The sequence below is a fragment of the Mustela nigripes genome, chromosome 1, assembly GCF_022355385.1.
Source record: "Mustela nigripes isolate SB6536 chromosome 1, MUSNIG.SB6536, whole genome shotgun sequence".
NCBI lineage: Eukaryota > Metazoa > Chordata > Mammalia > Carnivora > Mustelidae > Mustela > Mustela nigripes.
Window position 1 is genome coordinate 160,855,228 of NC_081557.1, and position 15,362 is coordinate 160,870,589.

A 15,362-nucleotide genomic window follows, 5' to 3' on the forward strand; every position below is an offset into this window, starting at 1 on the left:
AAAAAAAAAAAAAAAAAAAAAAAGGTGTTGTTTCGATATAAAATAGTAATTAGTGGTTAGAATTTCAAAGACAAAATTTGTCTAATTTTGATACACTAAAATATAAAATGTAAGCATCTCTGGGCAAATTTAGCACTTTATGCTTCCAACCTGCGCTCAGGAGTAATGGCCTTGCTTCTATCACTATCAACAAGGTCAGAGCCAAGATTCAGACACCTTCTTATCAAACCTGTCACCTTTATCAGCTACTGACTGGTATGATGAATTAGCATACAAGAACTTCTCAAGTTCCTAAGGTGAAGAGTTGGAGTACCTAAACAGATAGTTGATAGTAAAAACACAGTATAAATGCTGATCAAATGACTTACAAAAAAAATTGATGTGCTTGAAAACATACCGTATAAGAAAGATGACCGCCAACACTAAACATGCAGACATACTTGTAACTCACATACCTTTGCACACATACATGAGAACTTACAAACATATTTTTAAAAGACTGTATTCTGATTACTATCTTTGCTCCATAGTTTTTATTATTGTTCCTTATGACTCAAAGACAATTGACAGCTTACAGTCAAACAAATATGGTATAACACACAACATACAAGAGTTAAAATTTGCTTTTTGATTTATATTCATTTATTCAATAAATATTTATTAAGCAGCAACTAAATGTGAGACACTGCAGAAGTAGTTAATAAAGCAGTTTATCTGCCCTATAAGCTTCAGGAGTTTGAACTTCATTTAGAGAGACAAAGAAAATATTTATGAAAGTATGTCAAAAGGTATATCTGGGAAAATAAGTTATAAGAGTAGCAGTCCCAGCAATCTATAATCTCAGTTTGACATTTCCTCAGGCCTCTTCCTAGAATCATTTATTTCTTTATTACCCTCAGCTTATTCTCTCTTTCAAACTCCTATTCACATGCCAAATGTCAAGTATGAAGGTAAGTTTTCAGAGAAAAAAGATTTAGAAAAGTAAATGGTTAAGAAATTTGGCCACAGAACTCTGATCATTGGAGTTTATTTTATACTTAAAAATATCCAATTAAAACCATCTTTGAAAAAGACTTACATTTGCCTTTAAATAGTCTATTTTCCAAAATAATTGAAGATGTTAGGCTTAGTTCATAATCTGGTACCAAATTAAATGGTGTGATGCTCTGATAATTTTGATCCACCCTAGATGAAACCAGAAGTCATGGTAGATATGGTGCTGGCCAAGGAAGAGTAATAGTTTTGTATGTAAGTGCACATACTCACCAGGCATTTGTGCTGGCATCACAATGATCCAGTGAGAGAATAGGGGTTTTGAAATCAGAAATACTAGCCACATCACTTCATTGGTGCCTGACTTTGACGAAGGTACCTACTTAACCTCTCTAAGTCTTTTCTCTGGTCTCTCCAAATGCAGTTATGATGAACATTAAATGCGATAGAATATGTAAAGTTCTGTGTTTCCTTTCTCCTGCTATCATTGCCATCCTGATCTCTACCAGACTCCAAGGGAGAATGGCATAGTGAAGACATTCTCAGGAAGGGCTGGGGAAAATAGCTAGAGGACAGGAGGTTCCCTCACCTCGGATCAAGGTGATGATGAAAGTAGTAGAGAAGAGGAGGCTCAGTTTGTTGTGACTGTTGGAGCCACATGATCCAGTGTGTGTGAATAAGCAGGGGCTAGCAGGGGGTTTGAAACTAGGCAAAAAACCAGACCCAGCCTCCTGGTAATGTGAATATGGACTTCAATGAGGCAATTAAGGGTATGGCCTTAAAAGAAGGACATTTACAACTTTATTAGGCAAGACTAGACCACAACTGAGCTCAGGAATACTGTTATCTTAGGCTTATTCTAAAGCTTATTTAAACCATATTCTCTGCCTCTAGCTACCTTAAAATGGGCTGTGGAATATATTCATTATTTTCTATCCTTTCTCTTCCCGTGGCATGACAATGTTTGTGATATGGATAAGATTTAATTATTTGTGAAGCCTTTATTTTATAATATCAATTCATACTTCAAAATAATCATTGATTTTTTAAATTTTTATTGTGTTATGATATTCACCATATAATACATCATAAGTTTTTGATGTAGTGTTCTGTGATTCATTGTTTGCATGTTATACTTGGTGCTCCATGCAATCTGTGTCCTCCTTAAGACCCATCACTGGGCTGACCCATCCTGCTACCCTACTTAGCTCTGAAAGCTCTGTTTTTTCCCAGAGTCCATAGTCTCTCATGGTTCATCTTCCCCCCTGATTTCCCTCCTTCATTTTCCCTTCTTTCTCCTAATGTCCTCTGTGCTATTCCTTATGTCTCATAAGTAAGTGAAACCATATGATAAATTACTTTCTCTGCTTGACTTATTTCACTCAGAATAATTTCCTCCAGTCCCATCCATGTTGATGCAAAAGTGGGGTATTCATCCTTTCTGATAGCTGAGTAATAGTCCATTATCCATTTGTCTGTTGAAGGGCATCTCTGCTCTTTCCCCAGTTTGATTATTGTGGATATTGATGCTATGACTATTGGGCTGCAATGGTCCTTCTTTTCACTACATCTGTGTCTTTTGGGGTAAATACCCAGTAGAGCAATTCCAGGGTTGTAGGGTAACTCTACTGTTAATTTTTTGAGGAAACTCCAGGCTGTTTTGTAAAGTGGCTGCACCAACTTGCATTTCCTCCAATAGTGTAAGAGGGTTCCCCTTTGTCCACATTGTCTACAACATTCTTGCCTTGTTAATTTTTGCCTTTCTAACTGGTATAAGATGGTATCTCAGTGTGGTTTTGATTTCAATTTCCCTGATGGCTGAAAATAATGAACATTTTTTCATGTGTCAGTTAGCTACTTGTATGTCTTCTTTGGAGAAATGTCTGTTCATGTCTTCTGCCCATGTTTTGGTTATTTGGTTTTTGGCTGTTGAGTTTCAGAAGTTCTTTATAGATCTTGAATGTCAGTCCTTTGTCTGTAGTGTCATTTTCAAATATCTTCTCCCATTCCGTGGGTTGCCTATTTGTTTTGTTGACTGTTTCCTTTGCTATGCAAAAGCCTTTTATCTTGATGAAATACCAAAAGTTCATTTCACTTTTGTTTCCTTTGCCTTTGGAGACATGTCTTGAAAGAAGTTACTGTGGCCAATGTCGAAGAGGTTACTGCCTATGTTCTCCTCTAAGATTTTGATAGATTCCTGCCTCATGTTGAGGTCTTTTATCCATTTTGAGTTTATCTTTGTGTATGGTGTAAGAGAATAGTCGAGTTTCACTCTTCTATATATAACTGTCCAATTTTCCAAGCACCATTTGCTGAATAGACTTTCTTCCACTGGATATTTTTTCTTGCTTTGTCAAAGATTGGTTGACCATAGAGTTAAGGATCCATATCTGGGCTTTCTACTCTGTTCCTTTGGTCTGTGTGTCTGTTTTTGTGCCAGTACTATGCTGTCTTGGTGATCACAGCTTTGTAGTATAGTTTGAAGTCCGGCAACATGATGTCCCCAGCTTTGTTTTTCTATTTCAACATTTCCTTGGCAATTCAGGGTCTTTTCTGGTTCAAATTTTAGGATCGTTTATTCCAGCATTTTGAAATATTTCGATTGTATTTTGATCAAGATGGTGTCAAAAGTGTAGATTGTTCTGGGAAGCATAGACATTTTAACAATGTTTATTCTTACAGTCCATGAGCATGGAATACTTTTCCATCTCTTTGTTCACTTTTTTTCTAGAGTGTTCTGTAGTTCCTCAGGTATAGATCTGTACCTCTTTGGTTAGGTTTATTTCAAGGTATTTTATGGGTTTTGGTGCTCTTTTAAATGGAATCAATTTTCTAATTTCTCTTTCTATGGTTTCATTGTTAGTGTATAAAATGCAACTGATTTCTGTGCACTGATTTTTGTATCCTGCCACATTACTGAATTGCTGTATGAGTTCTAGTAATTTGAAGGTGGAGTCTTTTGGGTTTTCCACATAAAGTATGTGATCTGCAAAGAGAGAGAGTTTGACTTCTTCTTTGCCAATTTGAATACCTTTTATTTCTTTTTGTTGTCTGATTGCTGTTGCTAGGAATTCTAGTACTATGTTGAACCATAATGGTGAGAGTGGGCAACCTTGTCATGTTCTTGATCTTAACGGAAATGCTCTTAGCTTTTCCTCATTGAGAATGATATTTGCTGTGGGTTTTTCATAGATGGATTTTATGAAATTGAGGAATGTTCCCTCTACCCATATATTCTGAAGAGTTTTGATCAGGAAAGGTTGCAATATTTTGTCAAATGCTTTTTATGAATCAATTGAGAGGAACATTGGTTCTTCTCTCTTCTTTAATTAATCTGTTCTACCACATTGATTGACTTGTGAATGTTGAACCACCCTTGCATCCCAGGGATGAATCCCACCTGGTCATGGTGGATAATCCTTTTAATGTTAATCCTTTTAATGTTGGGCCCTATTAGCTAGGATCTTGTTGAGAATCTTGGCCTGCATATTTATCAGGGATATTGGTCTCAAATTCTCCTTTTTAGTGGGGTCTTTGCCTGGTTTGGGGATCAAGGTAATGCTGGTCTCATAGAACAAGTCTGGAAGTTTTCCTTCTGTTTCTATTTTTTGAAAAGGCTTCAGTAGAATAGTTTTATTTCTTCTTTGAATGTTTGGTAGGATTCCCCAGGGAATCCCTCTGGTCCTGGACTCTCCTTTTTTGGGAGGTTTTTGATTACTCTTTCAATCTCATTGTCAGTTATTGGTCTATTCAGGTTGTCAGTTTCTTCCTGTTTCAGTCCTGGTAGTTCATAAGTTTCCAGGAACACATCCATTTCTTCTAGGTTGCTTAACTTATTAGTATATAGCTGCTGATAATAATTACTGATGATTGTTTCTATTTCCTTGGTATTAGTTATTATCTCTCCCTTTTCATTCATAATTTTATTAATTTAGGTCCTTTCTCTTTTCTTTTAGATTAATCTGGCCAGTGGTTTTTCGATCTTATTAATTCTTTCCAAGAACTATCTTCTAGTTTTGTTGATGTGTTCTACTGTATCTCTGGTTTCTAATTCATTGATCTCTGCTCTAATCTTAATTATTTCCCTTCTTATGCATGAGGTATGCTTAATTTGTTGTTGATTTTCCAGTTCTTTAAGGTGTAGAGAGAATTAATTATTTCCCTTCTCATGCATGGGGTATGCTTAATTTGTTGTTGATTTTCCAGTTCTTTAATGTGTAGAGAGAACTCTTTGGGATTTTTCTGGTTTTTTTGAGTGAGGCTTGGATGGCCTTAAGACTGCCTTTGCCATATCCCATGGGTTTTTGACCAATGTGTTTTTGTTCTCATTTGTTGCCGTGAATTAAGTTCTTCTTTTATTTCCTGGTTAAACCAAACATTCTTGAGCAGGATGGTTTTTAGCTTCCAAGTGTTTCAATTTCTTCCAAACATTTTCTTGTGATTGTGTTCCAGTTTCAAAGCATTGTGGTCTGAGAATATGCAGTGAATAATCTCAATCTTTTGGTATTGGTTGAGACCTGATTTATTACCCAGTATGTGGTCTATTCTGGAGAAAATTCCATGTGGTGCTCAAGAAGAATGAGTATTCTGTTGTTTTAGGGTAGAATGTTCTGTATATATCTATGAGGTTCATCTAATCCAGTGTGTTGTCTAATCCAGTGTGTCATTCAGAGCTCTTGTCTCTGTTGATTTTCTGCTTAGATGATCTGTATATTGTTGAGAGTGGAGTGCTAAGGTCCCTTATAATTAATGCATTATTATCAATATGTCTCTTTGTTTTGATTAACAGTTGGCTTGTGTAGTTGGCTGCACCCATGTTGGGGTCATAGATATTTATAATTGCTAGATCTTCTTGTGGATGAATGATAGAGTGTTCTTCTGTATCTCTGACTACAGTGCTTAGCATAAAATCTAATTTGTCAGATATGAGGATTGCTATCTCAATTTACTTTTGAGGTCATTGGCATGAAAGATGGTTCTCCATCCTTTAACTTTCAGTCTGGATGTGTCTTTAGGTTCAAAATGAGTCTCTTGTGGACAGCATATGGATGGGTCCTATCTTTTTATTCAATTTGCAACCCTGAGCATTTAGGTCATTCGCATTGAGAGTGATTATTGAGAGATATGATTTTATTGTCAATATGTTGCCTGTGAGGTCCTTGTTTCTATAGGTTGTCTCTGTAAATTTCTGTTCTATATCACTGATTCTTTTATAAGAACCTCCCTTAGTATTTCTTGCAGGACTGCTTAGTGGCCACATAATCTTTTAGTTTTTGCTGGTCCTGGAAGCTCTTCATCTTTCCTTCTATTCTAAATGACAGCCTTGCCAGGTAAAGTATTCTTGGCTGCATGTTCTTCTCATTTAGTGCCATGCATATGTCTTGACAGCTCTTTCTGGCTTTCCAGGTCTCTGTGGACAGGTCTGACATTACTATGATATTCCTCCCTCTGTATGTAAGAAATCTCTTCCACCTAGCTGCCCTTAAGATGTTTTCCCTCATTTTAAGATTTGTGAGTTTCACTATCACATGCCTGGGGGTTGGTCTGCCCTCCTTGATCTGGGGGATGTTCTCTCTGTCTCTAGGACAGAAAGGCTTATTTCATTCCCCAGATTAGGGAAGTCCTCAGCTACAATTTGCTCAACTATACTTCCTAATCCTCTTTTTCTCCACCCCCTCAGAGATCCCAATAATTCTGACATTGGAACGTTTCATGGCATCAATTACTTCTCTTATTCTGTTTTCATGGATTCTCAGCTGTTTGTTCCAGGCCTCCTCCTGATCCTTCTCCCTATCAATTTGTCTTCTAGATCACTAATTCTTTCTTCTCCTTCATTTACCCTAATTGAGTTGTTTGAGTATCTAGATTAGATTGGATCTCATTGATAACATTTTTAATTTCTGTCAGATCAGCTCTCATTTCTGTCCTTAGAGAATCTATGTTGCCATTAATGGTTTTCACCAACCTAGCTCTTGTCTGCATAATTGTTACTCTGAAGTCTATTTCCGACATCTTGCTTTTATACATACCCAATAGTTCTGTGGCAGAGGTCCCAGTCTCTGAATTTTTCCTATGTTGGGGGTTTCTCCTCCTAGTCATACTGGCAAGAGGTGGTGAAGGGAATGTACAGAGTCCAAATTCTTGACCAGAACCCAAGCAAGATACACCTGTTTTATAGAGACCTTAAGGTTATCAGCCTCTTGTTCTTTCAGCTTATCTTGTCGGGGAGGGGCCTGCTGTGCTGCTACTTAGGAAACCCTAATTCGGAAGAATTGCCCTGCTCCCTTGGGGGAGAGGATGGGTTCAGTGAAAACCGTTTCAGGGGGACTTTTGTTCTCTGGCAGCTTTCCATGGTGCCTTTTGCATTTCTTCCAAGAGTCAGAGTAGAAGTGACCGTATCCAATCCTCTGTCTCAGAACAGAGAGATCACAGTCTGTTCTCCAGGAAGCCCTGCAGGCCACAGTGACTCCATTTTTTGTCTGTGCTGCTAAAAACCACAGCATCCTGGGAAGTCTGCGTGGCACGGTCTGTTATGTGTCTGCCTTCAGCTTGGGTCATGATCCCAGGATCCTGAGATCAAGTCCTGCATCAGGCTTCTTGCTCAGTGGGGAGCCGATTCTCTCTCTGTCTCTGTCTGCTTCTTTCCCTGTGCACCCTCTCTCTCTCTCTACCTCTCCCTCTCTGACAAATAAATATATAAATAAATAATCTTAAAAAACAAAAACACAGTATCCTGGGTTGTGTGCCCCACAATAACACTCCCACTTCTTGCTTCCACATCCAGGCACATCTCTGCCCTTTGAGCTTCTAAAACCACTAGCTGCCCCCAGTTTACACACACACTCCCACAGCTCCAGATTTCAGTCTGGGGACAGCCCTAAAGTCCTTTCCCTATGGCTACCGGTCTGCAAGTCTGCACCTGGTCCCTAGTGCAGGATGCTTTTGCACTCCTGTGTTATTTCATCTTCCTGGCGCCAGCGCTAATGGCAGCTCCCTCCCCGCTCTGTTTATCTTCTGATATCTGCCTGCAGAATCACAGCTCTCCACTTTATACCCAGAAACCAGCCACCAGAGATATTCTGTTGGTATAGATCTTGATATATCTTCTTACATCTCAGGCTGATTTTGTGGGTGTTAAGAGTGGTCTGGTAGCTATCCAGCTCAATTCAGGGGACCAGTTGAAATAGGGTCCCCTACTCCTCTGCCATCTTGGCTCCCTTCCTCATTGGTATTTTCTGGTGCAGGTTCAATTTATTGTAATTTATTCCAATTAGAACAAATTTCTGATAGAGTACCAATGACTTAAAATTTAATACTAAAATTTTTCTGTCATTGGTACTTAAGCAGAAATTTTTATACACATTTTTATAAACATATACATACTTGTGTTAAAATTTAAAATTGAAATTTGAAAAATTTGAAATTTAACACTAACTAATGTTAAAATTTATTTCACTGGGAGTGTTCTAGACAAAATTGAGATTAAACTTGTTAAAAGCTTTCAATGTTGAACAAGTTCATAACATACAGTGTGGATACACTGCAATAGAAAAGAATTTTCTCACCAATTCTGTTTTACAGTGTCTCAATTTCTGGTAGTTAGTAGAACAAGAGCAGATCAAAATAGCTTTTTATGTATTTTAAGATATGACATGGTTTTTTAATACTTGATATAGATCTCTTGAATTTGGACATCTAGTGTGCATATCTGTATTTGGAAATCCAAGACATACATAAAGGATAGAGAAAATGTTACAAATCCTAGCATCTTGAGATGATAAGACATGAGTCAGTAGATTAGAGAGTGCATACGTCATAATGCTATGATTAAATGTCTCAAGGCTGATTCAAAAGACAAATCATACTACATTCAAATGGGCTGGTTAGACAGATTTAAGTGGAATAGATGTAGCAAAATTCTTCATTACTTCTAAAATCACTGCTATGCATAGCATAGCTCCTAACAACCTTCTCAATCTGTCCTTTTTCTGCTTTGTTGCTGTTGGATATTCTTTAGACCATAAAGTCCTTTACTTTTCCCAAAGGTCACATTTTGTCTGATCCTTTTTAATAAATTCACTATATTTCTTGAGAAAGATAAATTTGTGTTGTTAAACTTTCTCCATATTTAAATACTTACACAAAGTTACAAAAGTGATTCATTTCATAATCTTGACATTTTTGAACAGACTCAGGAAGCTAAGGAGAGCACTGCAAAGTTGAATAGCAATTAGCAATTAGGATCATTTTTAACTAGAAGAAAATCACCATTAGAGTATCCTATTTCTCTAAAATGGTTCCCCATTAAAGGGAGGGGGAAAAAACAAAACAAAACCTGACATTGGCTAGTAAAAGTCATTAAAAGAAACATAATACAACTGCAAATGGAAAAGATACTTCCAGAAAGAAAATGGCATGACTAAGAACCTTGCAACTGTAGTTAGCAGTGAAGAACTACAGCCTTTTCAATAGTAAATCACATTTACTGTAATAGGGGAATGTAAAGTTTTGTCCTCAAATATATTCTAGCTCCTTTAATACACGTAATTGGTCATTGTGAATAACAAAGCCAACATTTGAGGCATTGATGGAAAAAGCATTTTTAAATTATTTATATTATTAAATACCAAATATTACCACATAATTTAGAAACTGTGTACTTTTTTGAACTTAATGAAGCTCATTAATTCTTCCCAACACAGTAAGTATTTACTAGCTGACACAATAGTAAAAGTTTCATTTCCAGGCCACTAGCTGAGCTATTGTAGTAGAGAGTATATTTCACAAATTGATTCAAAGCATTCTCTTTAGGCTCTCAGTAAGTAGGTACAGTAAAAAGTAGTACTGTCCCGTTAGTCAGTCAGTCTTACTCTAGTTAAATATATACCCAAAGAAAGAAAACCATGCAGCATTTCAGAATCTGGGCTTGAAATCAATTTATGTTGAGAACCAAAATGTCTCCTTTATAAATATTTATAGGAAAGGATTTCAGATTATATGTTCAGCATTGAATGGTGCATATTATTCTTATTAATGTTTCATAAACATTTGTACAAAAAACAATATGCTTTACTTTGCTTCTAAGTATTAAGTAGAATTATTGCAGCATCTGCTTCCAATGGTTGAGTGCACAAGCTATTCATGCCTTGTCGTAAATTCTGTGATGCATTAAGATGTCATTAAATGTACCTTCTGTGGTTGTCTCCTAATTTACATACCTTGTAAATCATCAGGTAAAAATCAAGTGAACTGGGGAATAGTTTCCTATGCTCTTTCCTTCTGCCACAGACTGAGTACAATTCATATTCTTCTCTGTTTCAGCCTCCAGCACCTCTCATGCCTCATTTCAGAGACTGTGTCTCAGAACATTTGAAAACGTGGTTAATGGACACAATTATTAATCATGTTTAAAAGGTGTCTGGTGATTCACAGACCTGTACCCCTGGGGATAAAAATATATGTTTATAAAAAATAAAAAATTTAAAAAAAAAAGATAAAAGGTGTCTGTCATTGTACAGAAACAAACTTGGGAAATAGGTAGGAGATTATAGATGAGGTTAGGCATATCAGTTAAATTTAGCATCTCTGTTGTAAAGGAGAGGCTGCATTTCCAGGGATCCAACAAGTACAGAGAAAATGGAAAAACACTGGGGGACCAACAGCCTCTCTTTTCTCTCAGTCCTATTTTAAATGCCCTCACCATATGGTTCCTAGAACCATGGAATCTCCACATTAGAAAAGGCTTACATACAGCTCACCTGGTGTAACCCCCACCCATTGCAGGATTCCTCCAGATTAGTATCCATCTGTTGTCTGAACACTTCCAGTCATGGGAACCCCACAGTTTGGTTAAAAAAAAAAAAAATTCCATTCAGTTTGACATTTGGGATGCCTTGCTTTTCAGTTTTAGAAGGATTTTCCTTATTTAACTTTTAACCCCTTGTCTCCTCCTGTTTCACAATTGTAACAGTGGTGATTCTGCTTCAGTTTCAATAGCCAAATTGAAATCTTCTCATGTTGAGTGCTGCTGCTTTGTTAAGGAACCTTGCCACTGCAGTATTGTTTCTCTGATTTCTGTTAGTTTAGGCATTTAGTTCAGAAACTACTGTGAAAACTAACAGTTTCAGGCTACTCGGCTAAGTCAGTTTAAGGGTGCTGGAAAATTGAGCGGAAAGAACACATGTGCATTTTTACAAGAGAGGACCTAGAACATTAATAATAATTTTTTTCTACTGCAGAGAAAGATAAGATATCTTAGCAATCTCTTTTTAAGATTTTATATACTTATTTGACAGACAGAGATCACAAGTAGGCAGAGAGGCAGGCAGAGAGAGAGGAGGAAGCAGGCTCCTTGCTGAGCAGAGAGCCTGATGTGGGGCTCGATCCCAGGACTCTGAGATCATGACCTGAGCTGAAGGCAGAGGCTTTAACCCACTGAGCCACCCAGGCACCCATATCTTAGCAATTTTAATGTTGACCCCTGTGTTTTGTACTGAAGTTTGGATGAAATTAATATTTCATAGAAGTCAAACATAAGATTTTTTTTGAGAACAGTGTCATTGAAAATGGATAAATTTACATGTAATTTTATATCCAAGACCCAGAAAAGGGGAGAATGATAAGTGTATTAGTCAGAGTTCTCTAGAGAAACAGAACCAATAGGATATATATGGATATATACAAGAGGATATTTGTTTATCAATGGCTCACACAGTTGTGGAGGAAAAAAAGCACCATGAATCACTCTCTGAGTTGAAGAACCAGGAAAGCCAGGGGGCAATTCAGCCTAAGTCTGAAGGCCAGAGAAACACAGGGGAAAGGGGGTCACTGAGGCAAGTTCCAGAGTTTGAGGACCTGAAAAGAAGGGAAAGGGAAGCTGTCAGTCCCAGTTTAAGAAGAGAGTGGGGCATTCATGCTTCCTGTGTCTTGCTGTTCTATTAGAGCACTCAAGGGATTAGACAGTGAGGGTGGATCTTCTTGACTAAGTCTACTGATTTAAATGCTAATTTCTTCTGGAAACATCCTCACAGACACACCCAGAAATAATTTTTACCTGCTCTGTGGGCATCCGTTAGCCCAGTCAAATTGAACCAAAATTTTGCCAGACTAAACCAGTTTGTTTCATTTTAAATTGTTTTTCTTCCCAAAAAATGTTGTCTAGCAAATAAATGTGTTTGTTTGGGGTTTTTTTCAGCGTCAGATTTTTCCGTTATTTTATATGATTTACAGGTTACAAAGCAATTCCAACCACCAACACCAGAGAGGTCACTTGTCATGGGCTTACACTAGAAAATGAAGCTCTAAACTTCTGCTTTAGAGAGGAAGACATGGTTACCAAGTGATGGGCAATTTTAAAAAACACTGTGACATACAGAAAAGCTTCTTGCTTTTCCTTGTTGTTTCTGCTCAAAATACACACATCAGTCTTTGCAACAGTGAGTCCTTGAATTGCTATCAAAAGGAGCATGGTGAGAAATGACAATTCCCTGCAGTCTCTAAGCCTGTTAAAGCACCAAGAGTTTCTCTTTGCTTTCATCCCCCAAGAAAACACTCCAGTGTCCTGAGGAATCAAGAGAAGGGAGGAAGATGAATACAGGGGTGGAGAGGTCAGCAATAGGAAAGCAGAGAAAGTTGTTCCCTTTAAAAATGTGTTAAAATAGTGCACAATACTCTAATATATCATTTTGCAACATGTTTTCCCTTTGAGGCACTAGAGATGATGCCAAGGAGCGGGTATCAGGAGAAAAGTGTAGGCAGCAGAAAGAAATCCAAGAGTATGAGTTTCTCTGACATTTTTCTCCTCTTCCATCTGTGAGGTTTCAATGGGCACACCAGGTCTGGAAAACTAATTTTAAATGTCACTCTCATCAGAGCACAGTCATATTTTCTATCAAATGGAAAAGCAGATCCATTCTCAATAATTACACATACACAAGATTAAACCTGTGTTAGTCAGCTTTTCAGATGGAATTAAGATCTTGTTAATGTCAAGGAAAACAAGCATACACTTCCCACATGTTATAATTTAGAAACTAAAATTCCCCTGTCTCTTAATCAGTGATAATTAAATAATTCTCTGAAATGAGTTTATGCATACAGTGCGAGACTGGAAAGCTAATAAGAAAAACTTCACTTAAAAAAAAGAAACCTGTCTTCCCTTAGTTTGAAGTCATATAAGTTTATGCATGAAAGATTTCACAGGAAAAGTATAAAAAATACTTGCAGACTATACCAAGCCTGGAAGTCAACCTCAGCTTTACATAAATTCACTTATCTTCTCCTTTGTCATTGGAAATTTGAGGTTATTTTATGTCAGTCTTAACCACGGGCAACAGGACACTTGGTAGAAAAAATGGGACTAAAGCTCCCAGCTCCCAAATAACACTCCGTGTTTTTCCATACACAACACATGGAAAAGTGCAGCAGCTTTGCATTTTCATTTTTACAACTCTAACCATGGGGAATTCTGGGTACCAGGAATTATAACATTACAACATAATAATGATATATATCATGTTTTGCATTCTATGTGCTATACACACCACTAGGTAATTTGTATCCATTTATTCTGACTTAGGCAAGGAAAGTTTGATTGAGTACAACTTAAGCCCTTCACACAAGCTTGAAGAATGACTCATGAGCCTGAAGTTTGAAGGAGATTTTACAGTTTGACTTCAGGAAGTATAGTAGTTAGAATATTCTGCACTCCCTGTTCCATTTCTAACTTCTCTAGTTCTATTTCTCTTTTCATATCTAATCTGTTTTACACTATGCTATCTTTCATTCTCTTCAAAATTCTTAGCTTCTGCTTTCTGGAACTTTGACAGGCCAGGAGACTTTGCACAACCATAGATCCATTAACCTCTGATAACTTCAAAAGCCAAATTTCTGAACTTCTCTCTCTTTCACTGATATTTTAACTGATAAGTAAGAGAATCTGATTATCTTACTCCCTTTTATTAACTACAATAAAGTTTTTATTAAATCTACACAGGTCAGTTGATAACTATCTTCTAAACACACACACAGGGGCGCCTGGGTGGCTCAGTGGGTTAAGCCTCTGCCTTCAGCTCAGGTCAGGATCTCAGAGTCTTGGGATTGAGCCCCACATCAGGCTCTCTGCTTGGCCAGGGCCTGCTTCCCCCTCTCTCTCTGCCTGCCTCTGACTACTTGTGATCACTCTCTCTGTCAAATAGAAGGGTAAAATCTTAAAAATAAATAAATAAATAAACACACACACACACACACACACAAACACACCCATACCCACACCCACACAGTTTACCTAACAAAATAGGCCATTTCTTAAGGTCAGGTACCATGACTTATGCTTCTTTTATATCTTCCAGCATCCTGGGCAAACAGTCAACAATGAATAAATAATATTCTGATCAGTTTAAATGTCCGTGGTTGCCTTGAATTTTTATACAATCGAAGACCATGTCCCTGAATTACTCCCTTGATGATTAACCATGGTTGTCTTCGGTTTCTAAAGTAATCCAAAGTATCTGACACATTCCACTCTCTCTGCAGTTTAATATACTCACATGGGAAATGATTCAAAAGACAATTTGAAATGATATGAAGAAATATTCTCTTTATATCCAGACAGTGGTATATAATGAAAAATAAACAAGGGCACCCGGGTGGCTCAGTTGGTTAAGTACCTGCTTTTGGCTCAGGTCCTGAACCTGGAGTCCCAGGACTGAGTCCTGCAATTGGGCTCCCTGCTCAGCAGGGAGTCAGCTTCTCCCTCTGACCCTCCCCCTTCTCATGCTCTCTCTCTTTCTCCCTCTCTCCAATAAATAAATAAAATCTTAAAAAAATAAACAAATAAACCATAGATCAATAGTCTAGATTCACTTCTCCCTCTAATAGTACAAGTGTGGAGAAATTCTTAAAGCTCTCTTGTTTCAGTTTCCTCATCCAGCACCCACATTGTACAATGTACAATGGTAGGAGATGGAAGGAAATTAGACAAGAAGCTTCCCACTATGTTTTGTTCATTCTGAGGGTCCTATAGAACTCAGAGCTTTCTGGGAAAACTATAAAAGTTGCTTAAGGGAAAGTGGGTAAGATTGACAAGTTATTCCCTTCAAACCTTAACTGGGGAGCTCCATTTTTATTGGCTATTATTGCTTTAAACATTAGAATTCTATGACGTGCTTTCTTATGAAAAGTTATCCTATTTTTATGCTATTATTTGAAAAGTCATGCTACAGAACTAAACTATATTTCAACTCTTAAGTTGTATGATATGAACGAGAGATGGTTATTTATGGTTTCTCATGGATTAAAAGAATGGTCTGCCTCTCTTCACCTCTCACATTCTCCAACATCTGTACAGAGTCTTACCACCTACATGACAG